The 27,089-nt window shown below is 39.6% G+C and overlaps 1 protein-coding gene across 3 annotated transcripts in view; it reads right to left on the minus strand.

The window, feature by feature from the left end:
* The window catches only part of PLS3 (plastin 3), an 89,362-nt gene extending 62,912 nt beyond the window's left edge, over positions 1 to 26,450 (minus strand). For all 3 annotated transcript variants that reach the window (XM_036303947.1, XM_036303950.1, XM_036303951.1), the window contains exon 1: positions 26,325 to 26,450. The gene's annotated coding sequence lies outside the window, so the exon portion shown is untranslated. The remainder of the gene's footprint in view (positions 1 to 26,324) is intronic.
* Positions 26,451 to 27,089: the final 639 nt, after the last annotated feature.

The following is a 27,089-nucleotide window of genomic DNA, read 5'->3' on the forward strand; positions in this document are numbered from 1 at the left end:
TCTGTTCGTGCAACAGGCCTCTAGTTTATAATATAAACAAGATAGAAAAAAGAGCCAAAGTGTATTTTTTGGTGTCTTAACCCTGAATCATTAAACAGTTCTTTTTGCCTTTTTTTCCCCACAGTTAAGCGTTTCCAAGAGTACTTTTGAAATTAAGAGCTTCATCAGATTCTTTTTAAAAAATATATAGGATGTCCCAAAATTCACGCAAGATTTGCAATTCAATTCAAATGCAAATCTTGCATGAATTATGGGACACCCTATATTTTTATTGATTTCAGAGAGGAAGCGAGAGGGGGAGATAGAAACATCAATGATGAGAGAGAATCATTGATTGGCCGCCTCCTGCGCATGCCCCCACATTGGGGATTGAGCCTGCAACCTGGGCAACGTGCCCTGATCAGGAATCGAAGCATCACCTGGTTCATAGGTCAATGCTCAACTACTGAGCCATGAAGGCCGTGCCAGATACTTTTTGCTATTTTAAAAATGTTATTTTGCATAATCAAAGCATGAGAATATACAAAAGTTTTAATTTAAAAACTTTGACCTACTGTTCATTAATAACAAATGCATCCCAAACGCCAGTGCCCTAAATCCCAATGCTAGTGGAATATTATATTTTGCTATTTTGGAAAATGCATGTGTTTGAGACAACAGAGGAGGTAACCATACTTTCCTTAAGGCAGAACAATAGGTTTAGGATTCTTGTAAATAGAAATCTAATGGGTGATCAATTTCAAATGACAGATGAATAATTTAGAACTTGAAAGTTCTATACTTAAGTTAAGAATGTGCCATTCTTTTTGGGGGAAAAGCTTCAAGTTTGGCAATTGAAAAAGATATCAAAGTTGTATCTGAAGAGAAACAATCAGTTAATATTTGTTCAATTTAAAAATCATAAAAATAGGCACGACTTTAGAAAATATGACCTACCATGAGGCAATAGAAGAAATGAAATTATCTTCCTTAATGGAATTACCATATTAACTTAATAAATATTATATATGCAATCTCAAAATTCTTATTAATACAATTCCTATCAATATCTTGGCACAATTTTTAGTAATCATAGATCATTTTATGTAGGGGGAAAAAAACAGATCCCTAGAACAGGTAAAATATATTGAAAAATAAATTGGGTGGAATCACTCACTTATAGCTACAGCAATCAAGACAGCATGGGCCCAGCTGGTTTGGCTCAGTGGTTGAGCTTCCACCCATGAATCAAGAGGTTACCAATTTGATTCCCAGTCAGGGCACATGCTGGGTCGTGGACTCCATTCCCAGTAGGGGGCGTGCAGCAGGCAGCTGATTGATATGTTTCTCTCTCATCAATGTTTCTCTCCCTTCCTCTCTCTCTAAAAATCAATAAAAACATATTCTATATTAAAAAAGACAGTATGGTATTGGCAGAACAATAGACACAGAACAATAGAACAAATCAGAGAAGCCAGAAATAGACCTACACATTTATGCTCAGCTGCTTTTTGACAAGGATGCAAAAGCACAGTAGTGGAGGAATGGTGCTGAAACAATTGGACAACTATAAGGAAAAAAATAACGTTGAGCTAAACCTCATACCTTTACACAAAAATAAGCTCAAAAATAGGTCACATTGTGAAACGTTAACACCATAAAACTTGAGAAGAAATTTTTGAGAAATTCTTCAGGAGCCAGGTTTGGTAAAGAAGTGTTAGACAACACCAAAAAGACAACCCATAGAAGGAAATATTAATAAATTGGGCCTCATCAAAATAAATGTTTTGTTCTGTAAAGAGCTTGTTCAGAGGATCAAAAGAAAAGCTACAGAGTAGAAGAAAATAGCTGTATACCACATATCTGACAAAAGATTATCTACAATAAAGGATGTTCAACATCATTAGGCACTGGAAATGCAAAATGAAACCAAAATGACATATCACTACAAACCTATCAGAATGGTTAAAAAGACAAAACAATAGCAATATAAAATGCTGACAAAGATGGGGAAAAGACTGTACTACTCCTACATTGCTGGTGGGAGATGACACGGTACAGTCGGTGTAGAAAAACAGTTTGACAATTTCTTATAAAACTGAACATGAAACTTGCATACACCCAGCAATTGCACTCTTCTGGCATTAATCCCAGAGAAACAAAAACTAACATTCACACAAAAACCTGTACACAAATGTTTATAGCAGCTTTATTTTTAACACATTGTATGCGGGAAATGTATTTATATGTTTTACATATTTATACGTTCTACCAGTGTAGTAGAGCGTGGGACACATATTAATACGTTTTTTATAGACTAGCGGTAGAATGCGGGTAACGTATAAATACGTAAACTAAAGTTATCGCAATTTTACTGAACGTTGCCATTTGCGCAAAAAATTAGCAAAAATGGCCCGCGCCACCTGTTAGCGCGCGATAAAAACTACCCGCAAACAATGTGTTAATAGCCTAAACTAGAAATGGCCCAGATATCCTTCAATGGGTGAATGATTAAATAAACTGTGGTATATCTACAATATGGAATACTACTCAACATTAAAGTGGAAAAAGGTATTGATATACACCCAAGCATTTCAAACTCAAAGGCTAATACGGGCCAAATAAACAAGGTTTAAGTTTATGTGGACCACATAAAAACAAAAACTTCAATTTTCATAGAAATGTAGGTTTATTTCAATAGAGACATGCTGAATACAAAGGGTTGAAATAAATGAGTCATTGTTAACATAAAATAATAAAACATTTTAATAAAAAGTAATATTTTTTCTTCAACATTAACTTACCAGACACTGAATAACTGCACAAATTAATAGGCATAATGCAAACTTATTTTTCTTGTTCTCCAAAGTGATATATTTCCTGTTGTGCACAGCAAACAAGTCAGTCCAAGACTAATGATGTGGCAATCGGCTGCTAAAATATTTGCTGCTAGTATTAGTGGAGAGAAATGGTGAGCCTGCATGTAAGGCGTGTAAGGGAAATTAATGCACCATGATTATAGTAATCAGTCATTAGTGAACGTTGTAGTTTGTTATTAATAATCCTATATAATAAAGAGGCAATACGCAAATTAACTCTCACACCGTCACGCCATCACAAGATGGCTACACCCACAGCAGAGGCGGGGTTCCCATAACGAGCCATAATGAGAGATCAGAGGCTGTGTGGTGCCGGGCCAGGGTGGGGGACCTGAAGCTGCGCTCCCAACCTGGCAGGGCTTGACAGGGGACCTCGGGCCGCAACCCCTGCCCTGGCACCAGGCCAGGGGACCTGAGGGTGTGCTGGGGGACCTGAGGCTGTGCCCCCCTGCCCTGTGGGGCTTGATGGGGGTGGGGGCCAGCCAGGTCTGGGTCTCACACAATTTCAAGGTACAGGTGGGTGGGGACTTGACTCTGGGTCCCACGGCACACCCAGACTCTGACAGGAGGAAGATTTTCATATACATTTTACTAATTTTCTTTCATCTCTGACACTTCTATTATAGAGAAAGGGAAAATAGCAATATTAAAATATTTCCTCTAATTAATTCCCTTTTAATGTGCACGAATTTCGTGCACCGGGCCACTAGTTATGTATAATAGGACAGTGTAAAAATTAAGTTATAAAATTTTTATTAAAATGTTTCTTACATACTGTTATATTGACTGGGCCACAAAAATATTCTTATTTGTTGTGGTGGGCCACGAGTTTGACATAATTGATATACACAATTTAGATTAATCTCCAGAAAATTATGCTGAGTGAAAAAAGCCAATCTCAAAAAGTTACATATTCAAAAATATACAAGTAGTGAACAGACAAGTGGTTTCCAGGAGGAAGAGGAAGCAGGTGTTTGCTGTTATAAAAGGGTAACAAAAGGGATTCTATTGGTGATGGAACTCTTCTGCATTTTGACTGTATCAATGTCAATATCTTGATTTTGTTCTAGAATTTTGCAAAAGGTTACCATTGGGAGAAACTGGGTAAAAGGTACATATGATCTTTGTCATTTCTGACAAGTAATGTGTCTATGATTATAGCAAAGTAAAAAGTTTAAAAATGTAATTTGGAATTACAGAATATACTACAATTGAATTCATAGGTAAAAGGAAAGAAAATCTACTTGCATTAACTCCATATTCTATTTTAAACATGATTCTAATTAATCTTTCCAAAACATTACTTTTTAAACTTTATTTTTATTCCATTATGGACATAACTACTGACATGACTCTGCTAGAGTATTTGATCTGGCTAAAACATATTTCTTTCTGTTCAATCTATATATATAAAAGGCTAATATGCTAAGTGTCCCTCTGATCAGTCGCTATGACACACACTGACTACCAGGGGGCAGACACTTAACACAGGAGCTGGCACGATATTTACATAGAAATGGCACTGTGGACCTGGCGCCGACAAAGCAACACTTGGCTTCCCCCAAGTGGGACACAGGCCCTGCCACCACCCAGGAGTGACACCCCACCAAATCGCAGCCAACACTGCCAAGACCCCATGGTGCAAAATGCGGCCCACAGCCCAGCCCAGCCCAGGTGGGCACCAGGTAATGATGTCACATAGAACACCTGGCTTCCTCTCCCTAGCAACTAGCCTCCTTGCAATTTCTTCAGCCCAGGAACCCTACTTGCTTTATATGCAGGTACAAACATTTTACACTTTAACCAAATGTCTGTGGAGCATTTTCCTGTGCCTCATCTCATTTGATCCTCACAGAAGTCCTGGAGTAGGTAGATAGGAGACTAGGTAGAATCCTATGTTCTTTTCATGAGCTGAAAAACGGAGATTTAGAAACCTTAGAAACTTGACCCGGCTGAAAAGAAGTAAGAAATAATGGAACTTGAAAATGACTTCAGGTCTTCTTACTGCGCAAAACATAGTCAAACACTGCTGCAGTTAAATATTTTACCATTTGTTCTCCCTGCGTGATCTACAATGATAATCTGCTGCATGTTGATATTTACTGCTATGTTGCTGACAATTACCTGAAAGAGAAGTTGGAGTGTTTCACTGGGCTGGAAAAAGTTTAGCTAAATCAGAAAGCAGGTCTAATTTATGCAAGTTTATTCTATATCTATAAAAGGCTAAGTTGACTTGCGCATATGCAATACATATAAAGCTCTCGCTGGCGCCAATCACATGCGTGTTTCAATCTGTCATTGTCGATCATGAATTTGGTTGACACTTCTATTATAGAGAAAGGACAAATAGCAATATTAAAATATTTCTTCTAATTAATTTCCTTTCAATGTGAATGAATCCGTGCACCAGGCCACTAGTATCAAAATAAAAAGCTGATATAAAGGAGAACTTCAGGTCTAAAATCCATCAATGCATGACAATTTAGATATCTGGTTTTAGAAATATCTTTTACTTGTTTAAGTGATACTTCTCCCTAGTTACTCCCATGGCTCACTCCTTGACCTCCTTCATGTCTTGCCTCATATACTTCCCTCTCAGTGAAATCTTCTGTGACCACATGATTTGAAATGGCAATGCCCTTCTTCCCATTGCCTATTCATTCAATCCTGTTTTAATACTCTCCTTAACACATTACCATAGAACATATTATATCATTGTTTATTTTTTATCTTCCCTTAATAGGATGTAAATTTCATGAGGGTGATCATTTTTGTTTGTTTCAGTCACAGGTATAATCCCCAGTGCCTGGAATAGTACCTGACCTATAGTAGACACTCAGTACGTATTTGAGTACGTGAATGAAATGAAATTTTTTTTTCTTGGTGATAATACAAATACTGACTCTATCAGAGTGATATAAAATCCAGTTTAGAAGAATTCAGAAGTGATAGGTCCTATAACGTATATCCAATATACTGTATTAGAATTCGAGTTTTCTATATCTTTTGGATGCATTACAATATAGGAAACTTTAAGATGAATAATTAGGGCTGCAGTTTTGTCAGCATAAGGAGTACTTTGGATTAAAGATATGACCTAGAAAAAGAATCTGCCACTGCAAAGCTATTGCTAATGAATTTCCATTAGCTATGGAAGAACTGGAAGCTGCTTAAGTTACAGATGAAATGAATTTCAGGGAGTTCATGTCAACTTTAATAGTGTGGCATCTGCCATTTTTGTTAACCTCTGAAAGAAAACACCAGTCAGTATCAGTTGATTCAGGGATTAAGAGGCATTCATTCCTATTAAACAAAATTGAAACCTGGACGTGGTTTTTAAGTTTATGCCGAGAAGAGTGATGGATCAGGTATCAGGAGATCCTGTCCTCTATCACTGTCTTAGGCACTGTGTGCTGAGGCAAATCAAAATCAGTTAGAACTCAGTTGCCTGATCTGTAAAACATTATTGGCTAGAATAGACTCTGAGCTCTTCAAATGTTGACATTGTTTCATTTATCTTAGTGATTCCAGTGCCTGGCACACTGTTGATAACCAATATAGGCCTATTAAATGAATTAAGTAATTATATAGGAAGTTCTAATTGGGTCGCCCAGAAATTGTATCTTTTCTTGACTGAACTACAGCCCTCCTCTCTCAGAGAAGCTTATCTATCCTTTCCTAATGGACCTGCAAGGTATAGACTGCCCATAAGAGCAAGAAGGCTGCAGCCAGGAATTTCTCTGTACATGAATTCAGAAGATAGTGGCAGAGTTGGGTTCTAGGTGTCTTTAGCTATTTTGATCTATGCTATGTAGGTGAACCTGGGGTCAAGGGTACTGGAAAGAAAAGCCATGATCTAAAACTGACAAACTGACATATATATTATTTTTTATCACTTAATGATATGTTTTTATTGATTTTAGAGAGAGGAAGGGAGAGGGAGAGGGGATCGAACTGCAACCTGGGTTTGTGTCCAGAACAGAAATTGAACCTTAGACACTTTAGTGCACAGGATGACACTCCAACCAAGTGAGCCACATGGGCCAGAGCTAAAGGTTCTTTTTGCCATCCTAAGATAATCCCTAAAAACTCAAAAGGTAAAGTCTCTTTCAAATTTAATGCCACATCACTTTCTAAATGTAAAACACTAATCTCTTCTGAAAATGTAAAGTGTTGAATGTATTCAGTATCATTTCTGAATGGATACATAAGAAACTAGTACTCGCCGAAACCGGTTTGGCTCAGTGGATAGAGCATCGGCCTGCGGACTGAAAGGTCCCAGGTTCAATTCCGGTCAAGGGCATGTACCTGGGTTGCGGGCATATCCCCAGTAGGAGATGTGCTGGAGGCAGCTGATCGATGTTTCTCTCTCATCGATGTTTCTAACTCTCTATCTCTCTCCTTTCCTCTCTGTAAAAAATCAATAAAATATATTTTTAAAAAAAAGAAAAAAAAGAAAGAAACTAATACTAATAGTTACCTCCTGGGAAAGGAAGTGGAGGATTGGGGTCAGGAGGCTTATTTTTATTTTTTTAATATTATTTTAAAATATATTTTATTGATTTTTTTACAGAGAGGAGGGGAGAGGGATAGAGAATTAGAAACATTGATGAGAGAGAAACATCTGTCAGCTGCCTCTGGCACACTCCTTACAGGGGATGTGCCTGCAACCAAGGTACATGCCCGTGACCGGAATAGAACCTGGGACCCTTCAGTTCACAGGCCGAAGCCCTATCTACTGAGCTAAACCAGTTAGGGCTTATTTTTATTTTTAAATATTTTTATTGATTTCAGAGAGAAAGGGAGAGGGAGATAGAAACATCAATGAGAGAGAATCATTGACCAGCTGCCTCCTGCCCCCTACTGGAGATTGAGCCCACAACCTGGGCATATGCCCTGACTGGAAATCAAACCGTGACCTCTTGGTTCACAGGTTGATGCTCAACCACTGAGTCACACCAGCCAGGCTTATTTTCTTTATGTCTTTATACCATTTTAATTTTGTTTTGTGCATATATTTCATATTTCTAAAGTAAAATTTAAAAATAAATATACTGGATGTTTTCAATAATGCTTTAGATCAGTGGTTCTCAACCTTCCTAATGCCACAACCCTTTAATACAGTTCCTCATGTTGTGGTGACCCCCAACCATAAAATTGTTTTCGTTGCTACTTCATCACTGTAATTTTGCTACTGTTATGAATCATAATGTAAATATCTGATATGCAGGATGTATTTTCATTGTTACAAATTGAACATAATTAAAGCATAGTGATTAATCACAAAAACAATATGTAATTATATATGTGTTTTCTGATGGTCTTAGGCGACCCCTGTGTAAGGGTCGTTTGACTGCCAAAGGGTTCGCGACCCACTGGATGAGAACCGCTGCTTTAGATGGACTAAAGGGGTGGGCAAACTTTTTGACTTGAGGGCCACAATGGGTTCTTAAAGTGGACCGGAGGGCCGGAACAAAAGCATGGATGGAGTGTTTGTGTGAACTAATATAAATTCTAAGTAAACATCATTACATAAAAGGGTACGGTCTTTTTTTTTTTTTAATTTTATTCATTTCAAACAGGCGGGATCCGGCCCGCGGGCCGTAGTTTGCCCACTAATGGTTTTACTAAAACCATTGCGTTTAAAAGCATTTATCATTTACTTCTGCACTTAATCCTGCTTACCTTTGCTTCTTAGAGTAGGTGTTCAAGAAATGTGTTTAAACAAGAAGTTTGCAAACATCTACTATAAAATAAGTTTTACAAAAGGTGATTATAAAACGTTTATAGGCTTTCCACTATTCATGTAAAACAGTGATGGCGAACCTATGACATGCGTGTCAGAGGTGACACGTGAACTCATTTTTTTGGTTGATTTTTCTTTGTTAAATGGCATTTAAATATATAAAATAAATATCAAAAATATGTCTTTGTTTTACTATGGTTGCAAATATCAAACAATTTCTATATGTGACATGGCACCAGAGTTAAGTTAGGGTTTTTCAAAATGCTGACAAGCCGAGCTCAAAAGGTTCGCCATCATTGATGTAAAAAGACTACTAGGGACAAAGGTAATAGGAACAAGTTAAAGATAATAAGGTAGTAAGCATGAGGAAACCATAAAAAATAGCTATATTAAGTGTAGAAATCAATATTGCTCAGAATCAAGCAAAACAAGGATTTACATCAATAGCAGAGTAGTGATAAATAAACCGTTATCTTGTCAGTACCACCTCTAACTCATTAGCTGACCTGTGGTTAGACATTTAATATTAACATCTCCCATTATTTATAATTAGAGGCCCGGTGCACAAGAATTTGTGCACTCAGGGGGGTCCCCTAGCCTGGCCTATGCCCTCTCGCAGTCTGGGACCCCTTGGGGGATGCCCACTTGCTGACTTAGGCCCACTCCTCGGGGGATCGGGCCTAAGCTGGCAATCAGACATCCCTCTGGCAGCCCAGGAGCCCTCGGGGGATGTCCACTTGCCAGCGAGGAGCAAGCCTAAGCTGCAGTTGGACATCCTTAGTGCTGCTGAGGAGGCGGAAGAGGCTCCCACCTTCACTGCTGTGCTGGCAGCTGGCAGCCTGGCTTGTGGCTGAGCAGAGCTCCCCCTGTGGGAGCGCACTGACCACCAGGGGGCAGCTCCTGCATTGAGCGTCTGCCCCCTGGTGGTCAGTGTATGTCATAGTGACCAGTCATTCCCAGTTGTTCTGCTGTTAGGGTCAATTTGCATATTACCCTTTTATTATATGCCTGGTGCATGGGTGGGGGCTGGCTGGTTTGCCCTGAAGGGTGTCCCAGATCAGGGTGGGGGTCCCACTGAGGTGCCTGGCCTGCCTAGGTGAGGGGCTGAGGGCCATTTTCAGGCTGGCCACACCCCCTTCAGGGGGGGTCCTGCTGGGGTGCCTGGCCACTCTGGGTGAGGGGCTGAGGGCTGTTTGCAGGCTGGCCATGGCCCCCAGCCACCCAAGCTCCCAGTGGAGGCTGGCTGGAAGCAGGTATCTGGGATTTATTTATCTTCTATAATTGAAACTTTGTTGCCTTTAGCAGAGGTCACAGCCCGCCAGGGCAGGCGGGAAGCTTGGCTTCCTCCATCACTGGGGCAACCAAGCCTCCTGCTTGTTCCAGCTCCGTGGCTGCCGGCCGCCATCTTGGTTGGGTTAATTTGCATATAGTCACTCTGATTGGCTGGTGGACGTGGCTTGGGGATAGCAAAGGTAAGGTCAATTTGCATGTTTCTCTTTTATTAGATTAGATAGCCAAAAAGTGGAAACAACCCAAATGTCTATAAATGGTTACATGGATAAACATACATGTTATATCCATACAATGAAATATTATTCAGCTACAAAAAGGAATAAAGTATTGATACATGCCATAATGTGAATGCACCTTGAAAACATTATGTGCTAAATGAAAGAAGCCAGACACAAAAGACCACATACTATATGGTACATTCATATGAAAGTCCAGAATCATGAAACCTATAGGAATAGAAAGTAGATTAGTAGTTATTTAGAACTGAGGAGGTAGAGGGCTCGAGAGAGTGATAGCTCAAGAGTATGGGGTTTCTTTTTGAAGTGATGAAAATGTTTGAAAATTGACTGTGGGATGGTTGACCATATTTGTGAATATACTAAAATCCACTGTAGTGTATATTTTACATGAGTGGTATGGAATATAGATTATGTATTTTTAAAAAATATATATTTTATTGATTGTTTACAAAGAGGAAGGGAGAGGGCTAGAGAGTCAAAAACATCGATGAGAGAGAAACATCAATCAACTGCCTCCTGCACACTCCCTACTGGGGATGTGCCTGCAACCAATGTACATGCCCTTGACCTGAATTGAACCTGGGACCCTTCAGTCTGCAGGCCTATGCTCTATCCACTGAGCCAAACCAGTTAGGTCTATAGATTACAACTTAATAAAATTGCTAGAAAAAGGGCTCCTGGTCAAGATGGCAAAGTAGGTAAACACTGTGCTTGTGTTCACATCCTCCCACGACTACAGCAAAATTACAACTAAATTATAGAACAACCACCCTGGAGAACCACCTGAAGAATAGAACTCCTATAACTAAGGATATAAAGAAAAAGCCATGTCAAGACTGGTAGGAGGAGCGGGGAAGTGAAGTAGGCTGGTCTCACACCCATGTTTGGCAGGTAAAAATTGGGAGGGATATCTCAGCTGCTGAGGTTCCCTACTGAAGAGTGAGGGGTCCCATCCCCACAATGGGCTCCCTAGCCCAGACCACCAGTGGGGAAAAGGGAGTCCCCACAATAGTTGGCTGTGAAAATATGCAGGGACTCAATCTGGGTGAGTTGGAGAGCTGCTGCAGACCCAGGCATCTTCTTAAAGGGTCCATGCACACTCACTTGCTCACAAACACTCACCCTGAGCTCCAGTGAAGGGACAGTAGTTTGAAAGGCTTCAGGAACAGAGAGGGAAGAACTGAATCGTCCAGCTTCAGGGTGAAGGCTGGAGGGGCAGCTCTCTCCTGTGCTCAGGATGCCATTTGTCCCTTTGTTGAGTTCCCCCACCCCACCAATCTGCTACCACACCCTCAGGCCCAGGCAGGTACTAAATCTTAGTCTCCATTAACCCAGTTAACTCAGCTCTCACCCCATCCTAGTGATCTCTGAGACCGAGACCCACCCAATTACACACATGAGATCAAAACCTCTTTGGATGGCTAACCCACAAAAGGGGGCCAGCCTGGGCCCATGCTGTGGACATTCCTAAAATCTCTCAAAGGTCCACAAACCCCAAACAAGCAGCAGCTGGCTGCAGCATACCCTGTGCCTCTTGCTAAGAGACCCCAAGACTGGCACGAGTGGCAGCTGGCCTTGGTTCACAGCATAACCACTCTCAAGTGTCTCCAAGCCCTGCACAAGCAGCTACCAACCAAAGTCACTTTCAAGCTCCTACCAGGTGGCCCCAGGCTGGACACAGCAGGGGCTGACCTTGGCCTGCACAGGAGCTCCTCCCAAGAGGCCACAGAACCAACACACCAGGTGGCTGGCTTCAGGCCACGATAGAGCAGCATTTGATTAGCACCATAAATGACATACCCAAAGGGTCAACTGAGCAAGCACCTGAGCCCCACTAAAGCAAATCCCCCTCTGTGGGGGTCAACCCCCACAAAACAGCTTTTCTGCCAAATTTATAGCCAGTCCTCATGGTCAGTCAGCCTTAGGGTCAATACCACCCACTGACATGCCAACAGCAATCAAAGCTCAACTACAACAGGAGAGCACACACAACCCACACAATGGATACCCCTGGAGCACCCAGCTCAGTTGGCCAGGGAAACTGCACTTTGGGGCCCCACAGGACACCTACTACATAAGGCTACTCTGCCAAGGCTGGGAGACATAGCAGCTCTACCTAAATACATACAAACATAGGGAGGCAACCAAAATGAGAAAACAAAGAAATATATCCTAAATTAAAGAATGGGACAAAACTCCAGAAAAAGAATGAAACAAAATGGAGGCAAGCAATCTACCAGATGCAGAGTTCAAAACACTGGTTAATGAGGATGCTCAATGAACTTAGGGGAAGAATAGATGATCTCAGTGAGAACTTCAACAAAGAAATAGGAAATATTAAAAAGAAAGCAATTTCCCTAGCCAGTTTGGCTCAGTGGCTAGAGCATCAGCTCACAGACTGAATAGGTCGTGGGTTTGATTTTGGTCAAGGGCATGTGCCTCGGTTGCAGGCTTAATCCCTGGTCTCCAGTTGGGGTGCGTGTGGGAGGCAACCAATTGATGTGTCTCTCTCACGTCAATGTTTCTCTCTGTGTCTCTCTCCCTCCCTTCCTCTCTCTCTAAAAAGTCAATGGAAAAAATATTGTTGGGTGAGGATAAACAAACAAACAAAAAGAAGCAATCTACCAAATGCAGAGTTCAAAACACTGGTTATAAAGATGCTCAATGAATTTAGGGGAAGAAGAGATTATCTCAGTAAGAACTTCAATAAAGAAATAGGTAACATTAAAAGGAGATAAAATCCATAAAAAAGAACCAGTTAGAAACAATACAATAACTGAAATGAGGAATACACTAGATGGAATCAGCAGCAGATTAGAAGAAGTAGAGACTCAAATCAGTGATTTGGACAACAAGATATCAAAAACACCCAATTGAAACAGCAAAAACAAACAAAAAATAATTTTAAAAAATGAGGATAGTTTAAGGAACCTCTGGGACAACATCAAACATAATACCATTTGCATTATGGGGTGTCCAAAGAAGGCACAAGGAATTAAAAACCTATTTGAAGAAATAATGACTGAAAAACTTCCCTAACCTGGGGAAGAAAAAAGACATATAAGTCCAGGAAGTGCAGAGTCCCAAAAAAGATGAACTTAAAGAAGCCCACACCAAAACACACAATTAACATGCCAAAGGTTAAAGACAAAGGGACATTCTTAAAAGCAGCAAGAGAAAAGCAATTAGTTATCTACAAGGGAGCTCCCATTAGACTGTCAGGGGATTTCTCAACAGAAACTTTCCATGCCAGAAGGAATTGGCATGAAATACTCAAAGTGATAAAAAACAAGGACTTACAACCAAGACAACCCTACCAGCAGCAAGGCTATGGTTTAGAATCAAAGGAGAGATAAAGAGCTTCCTTGATAAGAAAAAGCTGAAGTAGTTCATTACTTCTAAACCAGTATTACAAGAAATGCTAAAGGGACTTCTTTAAGAAAAAAAAAATGAATAAAAAATATCACAGAAAAAAATATTCTCACTGACAAAGGCAAATACATAATAAAAGCAGTGGATCAACCAACACTAAAGCTAGTACAAAGGTTAAAAGGCAAAAGTAGGAACATCATGTGTAATTACAATAGGAAATTACGGGATACACACAAACACACATGCACAAACAAAAGAAGTAAAAAGTAATGACAAAAATATAAGGAGGGTGTGAGTAAAAACAGTGGTGATTATGTGTTAGAACTTAAGCAACCATCAACTTAAAATAGATTGCTATAAACATAGCTTGGTATATACAAAGCACATGGTAACCACAAACTAAAAATATACAAGAGCTATATGAGAAATAAAGAAAAAGAAATTGAAGTACAACATTATAGAAAGTCAACAACATGCAAGAGAATAAGAAAGGAACAGAGAAGAACTACACAATCAGAAAACAATAAAATGGCAATAAGTACATTACCTATCAATAATTACTTTAAATGTATATAGATTAAACAGATTAAGAGGAATGAATAAAGTGTTATATATATGCAATGAAATATTACTTGGCCATAAAAAAAGAATGTAATCTTACCATTTGTGACAGCATGGATGGACCTAGCAGATACTATCCTAAGTAGAATTACTCAGTCAGAGAAAGACCAATACCATATGATTTCACTTAATATCTATAATCTAAAAAACAAAATAAATCAACAAGCAAGACAGAAGCAACCTCATAGATGCAGAGAACTGATGGTTGCCAGATAGGAGGAGGCTTAGGTGGCTGAATGAAAAAGGTGAAGGGATTATAAGTACAAATTAGTTATGGGGATGTAAAATATAGTTTAAGGATTTTAGTCAATAATATTGTACCAATTATACATGGTGTCAGGTGTAAGTTATCATTTTGTAAGTTATATAAATGGAATCATTTTGTAAGTTATATAAATGCCTAACTACTATGTTGTACAGCTGAAACTAATACAATATTGAATGTCAACTGTAACCGAGAATAAAAGTTAAAAAAATAAAAAGTTAAAAAATGTCAAGTGAAAAAAGACTAGTATGTCCCAATTTCCTCTTTAACTCTAAAGTCAAGCAGTTCTTACAATTAAAGTGCAATCCATACCATTTACGCATGACCATCCTTTTAAAGTAACTAAAAGAGAAAGAAAACCAAGGAAGCCACTTGCTTTGCTTAGTCTTCTGATAGATTTGCATCATTATGTATTGGGTTCAAGGGACTCATAGGTTACTGAGTTGCTGATTAGTATTTCACAATTTAATCTTTATACAGTGGAATATTATTCATCCATAGAAGAGAATTAAACTTATTATTCAGCAAAAAACTATTCATGACCATTTATTTTTCACTCTTTCAAATGTATGTGGGGAGACCATGTGTGTGTCAGGTGCACTGTGAGCAAAATAGGAAAATGGGGCCTCCCTGCAGGGTTTATTTTCCTTTTCCCCCAGAAGTACGGTTGTCTCTATGGTACATGGCAGGAATATAATACTATTGTCTTTGAAGAAAACCATATAGCACAGCAGACATAGTACATCCGAGCACAGTACATTCATTCAATTCTCTCCCACCAAAATGAAACAATGATCAGATTTGGAATCCTGGGTTTTCCTGCTCATTTTAAATTCTGTAACATTCAAGAAGTTCAAGGCTGGACATTAAGGTATAGCTAGACCTGTAGTTACTTAATATTATCCGTGAGTCAGATGAAACAACAGAATACTGTACTACAGAAAATAGGAGAGCTACATGTACAAGTCAATGGTGAATCAATGTTTTTAAGAGCTTCTGCATACATGGATATTTCCACAGCTGCAGAGCCAACTACTGCAGAAGTACATGCTGAGCACACATTTACAATTTAGTAAAGCTGGAAAGAATTTTATTTTTGTAAAAACGAAGTGGGGTGTGGCTCATTTTCTTGCCAAAGGGCTATTTTATTCCAAGACACTGGTGTCTGCTGACCTTCATTTATAGGCTGAGCAATGTTCTATTTAAGTAAAATTAACTCATTGTGGGCACTTTTTTAGGCTGCGATAATTATTGCAAAGAAATAACAATGTTTAAATTTGATTTGTTCTTAGTTTAGATTTGATTATATTGGGTTATAAATGAATGTCTTTGTTGGCACAAGGTTTAAATTTAAAAATTATTTTATGTTCAGAAAAGAGGCGGTGAGAGCGCGCGAGGGAGTGTGCGTGTGTGAGCGTGGGTGAGAGGGTGTGCAGGAAAAAAGTAGAGGCCATATTTAACTTCATTTTCTGCATATGAGGATATTTTTAGGTTTCATGAAATCGAACATTACTTTCGTGTTTTTCTCTTTTACTAGACCGCATAAGTATCATCGATCTTTGTAGCTCTAGCACCTAACCGACTTCATTAAACTTTTATTTAGTTGAATGGATGAAATCATTCCACAGACTAAGGTACTGTGTTACTATCCTTGGCTAACTATTACTCCATTTTCAGTTTGCACTATCTCAATATATACTTGAGAACTGTGGTAATAGTTTTAAGTTTTCCAGAGTTTTACATCTATTTATAAATGGCTTACAAGCCTTCTTTTACATAATACATATTTCAAGGTACTTGACTTGACATATCAGTCTTCTGCTTGGTTTTACAGAAATTTTCTGTGGTTAAGAAAGTTTTCCCCCTTCTGCTAGCCCTTATGAATATATTCTGGTTTGTTTTGTAATTCCCCTATATGTTTTTCATTGATTCTAGAGAGAGAGGAAGAGAGAGGGAGAGAGAAACATGGGGGTGAGAGAGAAATGTTGGTCGGTTGCCTCATGCACACACCCCAACCGGGGATCGAACCCACAGCCCAGGTATGTGCCCTGACTGGGAATCGAATCCACGACCATTTGGTGCACAGGACGACACTCTAACCACTGAGAAAACAGCAGCCAGGGCTTTAGTTGTCCCTCTCCCCCAGGGATCAAACTAATACTAGAATATTTGGATTTAGGATAAGACACCAAATGCATGGGATAGTTTATATATTTAAACATGTAAACCTATCAATACTACTTTTTTGCTATCTACACTTAATGATAACTTGCTTATATTTGTTTTTAAATTACCATGATACAAAAAAACAAAATTTAAATTATTCATAGACACTTGCAAAAATGATTTCACTGTAAAAAAAGAAAAAAAAAAGAAAAAATGATTTCACTGTAGCTGTAAACCGGAGACCCACAAACTGCTCAAAATATCTTATTTTATTTATTGTCTGAAGTTTTACATATGTCTCCCTTTTCCCCAATTGACCGCCCCTCCTCAAAATGTTTCTTGAATGTGCCAATGTCCTTTATCATTTCCTGGTTTTTTTCCTTTGAAAACTTCCACTGGAAGAAATAATGGGCATCATAAATTTATGATTAATATGTTTTGGACTCATACATTTCTAAAGGCTACATGTCATCTTAGAAAGCTATTAATTTAATTTATAACCTTCTGCCATCTCCAGCATTTTTAAGTTTTCACTAATTTATTTTATCTTTTCTCCCATTTTTTTAAAGGTAAACTTTTTAACATTCACATTTTTACAATTTCTACTATTGTAGAAACACTGAAGAACTTAAAGTATTTTTTCCTCCCCACAAAAGTATTACTTTTCATCCTGATCTAAGCTATATTTGTTAATGGCAGTGAACTTATAATGGTATCTGCAATGTATTAAAAGTCATATCCAATTTTCCTTTGAGAGCCAGTTGTTTAGACTTGGATGGCATGTCCTCACAAAAGAATAAATTAAATGGTGAACAGCTTTCTGAGGTAAGCCAACCTGGAACTTTGTTTAAAATCCTTCACATTCACAATGAAAAGCAATTGAAAGCAGTATTTTCACAATGCCATTATAAAACAGAAAAAAAAAATAAACGATCTTATTTACCTTATGTGGTGACACTTAAGGAAAAGGGGTTTGAATTAAGAGAATAATGAAGAGGTAGATAGATGTACACACCTAACAGAGATCATATCTAAGGCAACATCAACTGACTTGTAAATGGGGACATTTATTAAGTACCTACTAATATGCTAGTTTCCTTATAAATGTTCTCATTTGATTCTAAGGCCAACAATGTGACAAGAGGTATTATCCTCATTTTATAAATGGAGAAATTGAGGTTTGGAGGACTTAAAAGAACTTCCTCAATGTCACAGAGATATAAAATAACAAAGCCATTTTATGCTAAAATCCATTCTGACTATGAAATATAGTATGTATATGACTCCCCTGAGAAGACAAAAGGAGGTGGTTAGACTTTAGAGAGAGTTGTCAGGTCGAACAAACCTTCCAACATGGTCCTTAGTGAGACTGCTGAACTGTGGGGAGGAGAAAAACGTCAGGGCAGGTCTGTGAAGCAGCATGTTTAGAGAGGCATATGCAGTGTACAAGAAGGAGCCATTGGAATAAACAAAATATTTAATACAAGTGTTTGTAATTTGGGGAGTCACCATATACTGAAACTAGGTACAAACTAAGTGGCAGCATCAGAATTTTTACCACAATTGAATTTTTGATTAATAATATTATTTAAGCAACCTGAATGAAATAAAATGTTTGAGTTTATTGAGTGATGGCAAGAGACCAATAGCCAGAGATTAAAGAAGCCTATCAACAAACAGTCATTTAACCAACTCCAGGATGAAAAGTTTCTGTAGAATACTGAAGGTGTATGACCACAAATAAGCTCTGTATGCTTTTAAAAAAATGTTTATTTTTATTGATTTCAGAGAGGGAGAGGGAGAGAGAGATAGAAACATCAATGATGAGAATCATTGATTGGCTGCCTCCAGCACGTCCCCCACTGAGGATGGAGCCCACAGCCCAGGCATATGCCCTGAGGAATCAAACTCATGGCCTCCTGGTTCATAGGTCGACGCTCAACCACTGAGCCATGCTGGCTGGGCTAAGCTTCATATACTTGAACCAAGTTTTATAGCAACCTGAAATCTACAGGAGACTGTAAAACAAACCTGTCTCCCTTCCTCCACTAAGAGTTCCGTTTCAAAAAATAGAGCTTCCTATGATTGTATACCGCACAGGATTCTACTTCATCCTGCTTTGCACCTGTTAACTAGATCAGAGGAAACCAAAATATTTCCAAGGCATATACTTTACCTAAACCAGGTCCAGTTTGGTCAGTATGACACGCTATATAAAGAATGGCCTTTTTTTCTTTTAGTGCCACTGTTTGCAATCAAGGCTTTTTTTGCTTAAGCCAATGTTTAACTTCCAGAGATTGTCAAAGGAATTCATGTTTAAAAACAAAACTTCTTGCAATTTCTCTTCTATGTATTTATCTCTAAGAAATAATCAGTCGCAAAATGGTTCTTGCCCACGAAGTTCTCTGAAGCCCTTTCTAGAAGATATGAAAATAACATAAACTTCCAACAACCTGGAATCAGTAAAATAGATTATGAAATGTCCATTATATAGACTACCACCCAGTGATTTTAAACTTTAAAAAATATTTGATTACGTGAAAACATGTTCAGAATGCAGTAAGTGAGAGAACGGGATAAAACTGTATGTGCCATATGATACCAACTGTAAAAATACTTAACTTTCTCTTGACACAGGAAATAGATAAAACATATAAAGAAGTGGTAGGTGATACAATTTTGAGTAATTTAAATTTTCTTCTTTATAAACCCTGTTACGTTTTTAAGATTTTTATAATGGCCTTGTATTTCTTTAATCCAAAGTAAAGTGATTAAAAACATCTTAAGTATGCACCACTTAGGACACTTTTTCAGTGTCTTAGTTTACTTTAGTAACCTTTAGATGACTAAATCATACACACTGACTTTTATAGCAACAGAATATACCCCAGGAACCATTTCCTGTCATTTTCACCTCTGAGAAAACACTGTTCAGTCTATAATGGTAATTCTCCCTGACCTGAAATATAAGCCCCCAAAATACCAAAAAGGACCTTAAGAAATGGCAAAGAAAAATGTGCAAGCAAATTAAGAAATACGGGAAAAAAGCTTACAAATTATACTCATCTCCGAAAGACAATGTATCATTCAGTGTGAATAAGAAAATGTCAATCTGGCCGAGCTGGTGTGGTTCAGTGGTTAAGCTTCAACCTAAGAACCAGGAGAGGTCACAGTTTGATGCCTAGATTCCTGGTTGGGACACATGCCTGGGTGTGGGCTCAGTCCCCAGCAGGGGACTTGCAGGAGGCAGAGTCAATGATTCTCATCAATAATGTTTCTATTTCTCTCTTCCTCCCTCTCTGAAATCAATAAAATATATGCTTTAAATGTCTGAGTGCACACAATGTAATCAGAGCATATAATATAGAATGCAATAATATCAATATTCAAAGTTATGATACTACCCCCACCAATTTTATTTTATAAAGAGTAAAAACTTTAGCTTAGCCAGTGTGGATCAATGGTTGAGAGTTGGCCCATGAACCAGGAGGTCAGGGTTCGATTTCCGGTTAGGGCACATGCCCAGGTTGCTGATTAGAAGTACAGGGTGTACTGGAGGCAGCTTATCAATGATTCTATCTCATCACTGATGTTTATATCTCTGTCCCTCTCCCTTCCTCTCTCTGAAAGGAATAAAAACATATTTAAAAAAAAAACTTTAAAAGAAAGTAAAAGCTCTCTCTCTCTATATGTGTGTGTGTGTGTGTGTGTGTGTGTGTGTCAGTTTAAGAGAATCAGTTATATTTTCAGTGAATGGTTTACAAGATAACAAAAATTTTGCTGTCATTATTTTAAACCAGAGATGGTAGAAATTAGAGCTTAGACTTTTTTTTTTTTTTTTAAAAAGATTTGTTAGCAAAAAAAGAAGCTATTTTTCAGAACTAGTCCTATGATACCAGGTTATTTTTAAAGTCCTTTAACCCAGGGCTTTCTGCTTATTTCATTTTTTTAAATTTTAATTTTTTCCACTAACTTAATTTAATTTTAATTAACTACTATCACTTTAAAAGTGATATATTAACAAATGTCATCAAACATAATTTTAATCAAAGGAAAAATGCATAACTCAAAAGAGCAACAGTTAAAGAACCATCATATAATTGGCAAAATTATAATAAACTTTAAAAATGAATTTCAAATTAACAGATTGGAGGATAATGGGTGAAAATGGCCCATCTATAAAAAGAATGACAATGACCCATTTAGCCCAACACATTTGTTTTTCAAATGAAGATTTATATTAACTTTTCACCTTTTCTGTGTTAATGATGGCACAGACCCTTAAATACACAGATTATCTTCATTATGCATTTTTGCATACTTGCATGTTGTCCTCCCAATTATAAGGAGAAACACTTGATTTTTCATGAGCAATTTTACACAAAACCTCCTGTTACAGGCAATCACAAAACTAAGAATGAAGCATGATTAGCCAATAGATTCTGTAGTGATTAATAATGAACATGAAAACACTGTTCAGTAGTCCTTGAGAAAGGTCTACCACCTGTGGTAGCCTGCAAAAGCCACCATCACGTTAATGGCTTTCACAGGCTACTTGGCACAGTAGAGATGCTAAAAATATAAGAAAGTATTATGTATAGGTTTTTATTCTCTTGTTATCAACCATTTCTCTTATTTTTCATTATAATATGTCTGGCTTTATTTCTCCTTTGCTCATGAAATTGGATGGCTGGAGAACTTTTACAGACAAGTACAAATGTGGCAAGACTTAAGTGATGAGAACTCTACCATTTCTATAAACTCTTATTAAAGCTCTAGTGTTTCTATGATATACTACTACAGTACTTTGAATTTATATAGCACCTGTCTGCTGAAGAGCCAAGGCTTACATAGCTCACTTATCCTTTCAGCATGCTTGTGAAATACATAGATTGGAAACAGATGGCTAACAAATAAAGTAAAATCCAGATATAAACAGAGAACTTCCAAGATTTACTTAAGATGGGCTATCTGTCCAAACTGTAGAGGACTAAAAGGCCCTGGATTCCATACTCAATGCCTTTTTCAATTAACAACACTGCCTCCTTACTATCAAACAAATTTCTACACTGGTAGAAAAAATTAAGTTTTCTCATAATGTAAAATCAGTTGGCTTAATGTGCCAAAAAATCCTTGTTAAGGAATGATATAAAAGGTACCTCTATATTTTAAAGAACTAACATTAATCCTGGAATAAGCCAGTGGTGATCATCAACTTGCCAGAAGTTATTTAACTTGGTTCAATAAAGTTGCATTGAAAGTTGAAAATTCAAGTGATAAATATAACTAAAATAAGCCAGACTATAACTATTTGAAAAAAAAAATTCCAGGAAACCAAAAATCTTGAGCTATGCCCTCATTTCAGAAATGAGAAAATTCATGGTGTCTGGCACATGTGTGTACTCAATGTTAGTTATCAATATAATAATTTTAAGTGGCTTTCTCAAGGTCAAGCTATGAGTCAGTGGCAGAGCCGTGTCTAGAATCCAGTTCTTCTGAAGCCAATTCCCACATACTTCCCCCCTCCAGTATTTTCATTTTCATTTAACCAGCAATGCTTTTCATCCCTAAAGCAGTTTATACTCAGTAATATTTGTCCTTCAAGTGCTAAAAATAAGGCAAATTCAATATTAAACATATTAAATGTTTTGAAACTGCCTCACCTCCATCACTACCTACAAGATGGCTCAAGTATTATCCGATCTTTTCCTGAGGCTGACATTTCATGATTAGCCAAGCCATAACTTTAACCAAAGTTCTCTCATAACTAAAAACAGCTAGTCGTGACCACTGGTGTCTAAAAGAGCTTCCAACGTTGTAATGTATCCAAAAAGCTTTTGAAACTTCCAACACATTGAACATACGTTACATGTTACATCACTCCTTAGAATAATTTATACAGACTCAGAACATGATCTAGCTGTTTTCTTCTAAACCGAGTTTTATTATTTTCACAGATCAAATTTTCCACCCCCTGGATTACTTTTCACCAAAAGAGAAATTACCATATGAGCAAATACAAAATGATTCTAAAAACAGATACCCAAGTTGTCATGTATAGATAGATGTTCATTTGTAATTTTATACCAGCTACTTTTGGAATCTGTACTAAATAGCAAAAACAAACAGTTTAACACAATTCCACCTAGATTATGCTATATCAAACACAATAGCAAATTCATGAATGTATCACATGTGCTAAGAATATTATGTCAGTAAATTCCTTGGAAAGGCAAGTCGAAATAATGCCTATGACAGAATATGGAATAATGAATGGCAAGTGGACTTTCTTCCTTTTCCCTGTCAGTTTCACCAAAAATAATCACTTTAGTGCTCAAGCACCATGGCCAAATTATCTTCCCTTTTGGTTCCTGGTTCAGCGCTCAACCACTGAGCTACACCAGCCAGGCTGTACTGTCCTTTTTAAGGTTAAATATTTATTAGAAGCTCAGTCTAGAGCCCTGGCCAGGTAGCTCATCCCTATCTGCCAAAGTTGCGGGTTTGATAGGGAAACAACCAATGAATGCATAAAGAAGTGCAACAACAAACTGATGTCTCTGTCTAAAATCAATCAATACAAAAATTAAAAAAAGAAATTCAATCTAAAATTATATTGTCACCTCACTTCCACTGGTGGGGGAGGGTTGTTATCTATTTGTGTAGTGAACTCCAGTAACTGCAGGTGCAGTTTTCCAGCTAATGTGTGCCCCAAGGCTAGCCCTTGGGGTCAGAAATATGTGCTTAAAGTAGTTCTAGTTTTTAGGCTCAGAAACCCAAGCACAGCAGGAAAATGAAGTGCTGGAGTCAATCAGAGGTTGCTGCAGTGGACAAAGAGTTTTTGGCTAATGCATACAAAGCTAAAATTTCTTAATGTTCCCAGTTTCCTTTTTAGCTGCCCTAGTTGTTTTCAAGGCTGCATCCATTTTGGTGAATAAGTAAAGCTTTTAACCTCATGACCTCAGAGATTCCTCTGCCCATTTCTATACTCTGTAATATATAATTTGAACACCAAAACTGCCACGTATTTCCTACAGCAACCATAATTTGGGCCACAAGGGTGGGTATTGGTCAAGATGGGAGTTGTTTCTGCGCCCTCTCATTATTCTACCAAACTTTTGACAGGCAAAGACACAACCAACTTAACTTGTCAAATTTTGTGTCCACTGTTTTTTTCCTGATTTTTTTGAAAGTGAAATCCTTTCTTTTTTATATATATTTTTATTGATTTCAGAGAGGAAAGGAGAGAGAGAAAAACATGAATGATGAAAAAGAATCATTGATCAGCTGCCTTCCACACACCCCACATTGGGGATGAGCCCGCAACCGGGCATGTGCCCTTGACCAGAATGGAACCCAGGACCCTTCAGTCGTCAGCTTGACGCTCTACCCACTGAGCAAAACCAGCCAGGGCTGTTCCTGATTTCTGATCCAATTAATTCCGAACCAGAAATAACTGGTTAATTTATTTTTTTTTCCTTTTATTAGTTTTTATTTTTCAATTACAGTTTACATTCAATATTATTCTGTATTAGTTTCAGGTATAAAGCATAGTGGTTAGACAACCATATACTTTACAAAGTGTTTCCCCCAATATTTCCAGTCCCCACCTGACACCATACATAGTTATTACAATATTATTGATTACATTCCCTTTGCTGTACTTTACATCCTCGTGATTATTTTGTAATTACCAATCTGTATTTCTCAATCCCTTCCCCTTTTCCTCCCAGCCCCCCAAATTCCTCCCTTCTGGAAACCAACTGATGGTTAATTGTAGTCAAGAGATAATCCACCACCTTCAAACAGAACTCTACAATTAGAATATAGGCCAGACCCAGGAATATGAATAAAGCCTTATTTTTTTTTAACATTATAAGATATAGCTTCAAATCTATCAGTTAGAGGTGAAATAGGGTATGAATAAAATAACAATTTTCCTAGAAAATAATTAGTAAGAAATTTTTTTAAATTTAGAAAAGCCATCACTAGATTGAAGGCTCATGGGTGGAGGGGCGGCACTATATGTCCCAGCACAAACTTATCTCAAACCCTTATTTTAAAAACCATTCCTGTTTTTATTTTGGATAAAATCTGACCACTAAATTCCCTTTCCTTGCCCCTCATTCAAATTCAAGTAGAATTCCCTTGACTAGAGGCTAGTTCATACTCCCCTCCCCTTCTCTAAGGCTGTAATTTTTGGAACTCGGGTTTCAGCCATTACATTCCAATCTTAAAGTCAAAAGAAGTCATGTGACCATTACCCTAGGGGTATCAGACTTTGGGCACGTGATGGCCACTGGCATGGGTGGGACTCCCACCACTTCGTTGGAATTCGCTGTAAATTGCATCTCCAGGATCAAACTTAGGCTTCCAATCACATTGTGACATCCATTTAAGTGGAGTAGTGCTTACCTCTCAGTAGTTTTTAACTTCACCTACATTTTCTACCTACTGTGTGACCAGCCAAGCTCTCTTCCCCATCCCCCATCCGTCATAGCAGGCCAGGCACCCAGAGCATCCTATCTATCTGATCCGAAAAGGCGAGGCTCTCTAACTCAGTTAGATCTAACTAAGTTCAACCTTGTGCAGCAGTAGGGATGTAATGCACAGCAGGTGAAGAGAAAGAAGCACCGTGTACGGCTTTAACCCCACTCCACTTCCCGGGCTGGGATCATCTCCTGCCCTGGAGTGAGGCCAACGGAGCCGCCCTCTAAGGAGAGCAGTAGCAGCGGCGGCGGCGGCGGCGGCGGCGGCGGCAAATTGGGGACTGGGGAGAAGCCGGGGCGGGGGTGGTCGGGGTCCCCCAGCCTCTCATTAGAGCGTTTCAGGATAGCGGGTGAAGAAAAGTAAATACCGGCAAGTGCAGCTGATGGGGGGAGAGAGGTAGTACCCCCCTCCTCCCACAGCCTCTGGGGCTGTGCCTTCCAGAGCACCCCGAGAGGTCCCCGGCTGCCTCTGTCCCGACGCGCGCTCGGGCTACAGAGCCAGAGGAGCTGCTGAAGGGAGCCGACGGGCGGCGGGAGTCGGGGGAGAGGAGAGCAGAAAGGTACTGCCCCAGGCTTGGGAGATGTTCGGCTACTGAAAGAGAAAAAGTGCTTACTCATAGGGAGACGCGGTGCGATCACAACGCTTTCGCTAAGGGCACGGCAAGCAGGCGGACGGCGGGCCACCGGAGCCTCGTCCCCTCCCGGGGACACGGTACCCCCAAGCGCCAGGGGCGGCGCGAGCCCGCGAGGTCACCCGAGGCGGGCGAGCGGGGGCCGGAGGCGTTGCGGGCTGTGGGCTCCGGGATTTCCTGAATCCGGAGCGGGGCGGGGGGGTGGGGGGGTGCGGGGTGGTGGCAGTAGCTGGAGAAGGACGACAGAGGGAAGTTAGGAGCTCGATTTCCACTTCGGGGCCATGGCCACGTTAGGGAAGAAGGGCAAGTGTTGGCGTCAGGGACTCCAGCTCAAGGTTGGCAACAAGTCAAGCAACTACTGGGAAAGAACCTTCTCTGTAGAGTGAAGAGCAGAAAACGTGCTTGCGGCGGCTGCTGGTCGAGGGGAACACTGTCACTCCCACCCATCCCTGACGGGAACGAGCGCCTTGGCACCAAAAGGCTAGAAAAGAGATTTTTGCAGCCCCGCACCCCCCTCTGTTCCCCGCCCCCCGGGCAAGGCACGTTCCTTCTGAGGTTCCAGGAGATGCTCTACCCGGACCCACTCCTGCCAACGCCCCGGCACACCCCCTACCCTGGTGCCCTCCGGTGCCGAAGAAGCCCTTACCTAAAGTCGCAGAGCACTGGATCCGGCCCGACCGCCGCCGACCGACGCGCTCAGACAACTTCTGCCTCTCGGAATCTTTGCGGCTGCGGTTCTAAAGCCAGCACTCCCTCCCCTCCAGCCAGCCCCTCCGCCCCTGGGCCGTCGCCATTGGTTCGGGTGGTGCTTGCAGGCGGCCTGGGAACCAGGAAGCCGATTGGGCCGCGAGCCTGTCACATCAGCTGGGTGGAGCTGGGAGAATAATCACCCCGCCGGGCAGCGGCGATGGGGACAGGAACCGTGCGGCTGGGTCTGGGATCTGAGATTGGTGCCCCGCGCCTGCTTCTTTCTCCCTGGCTATGAGATCAGAAAAGTCCACAGTGTTCAAAAAAATCTTGTGGAATAAATGAAAAGATGGGAATGTCGGGAACGAGAGTTTGAATGCCACCAAACCCCTACTTAAGTCTATGGAGGGTACAGTTTCTCCCCGAAATCTTGAAGAGAATCTCGGTATGGGAAGGGACATTTCTAGTAGTTTTATTGGCTCCAGTCAGCCCAGAGGGAAAACATCAGCAATTCTCCCTTTCCTTGGGCGGTCTGGGGAGCAGATTATGGATAGGACGGGGCTCTCAAGTGTTTAGCTTCGTGCTCAGTAAACTGTTCACCAAAATCACCTGTCTGGTATGTATGTCCATGCAGGAAGAGGTGGCGGTGGGAAGGGATGGTGGAACTAAAGTGCTTCCACTTCTTTGACTAGAAATGGACATCAATTCTCATCTGTCTCCTTTC

Source organism: Myotis myotis, unplaced genomic scaffold (assembly GCF_014108235.1).
Source record: "Myotis myotis isolate mMyoMyo1 unplaced genomic scaffold, mMyoMyo1.p scaffold_m19_p_4, whole genome shotgun sequence".
NCBI classification, from domain to species: domain Eukaryota; kingdom Metazoa; phylum Chordata; class Mammalia; order Chiroptera; family Vespertilionidae; genus Myotis; species Myotis myotis.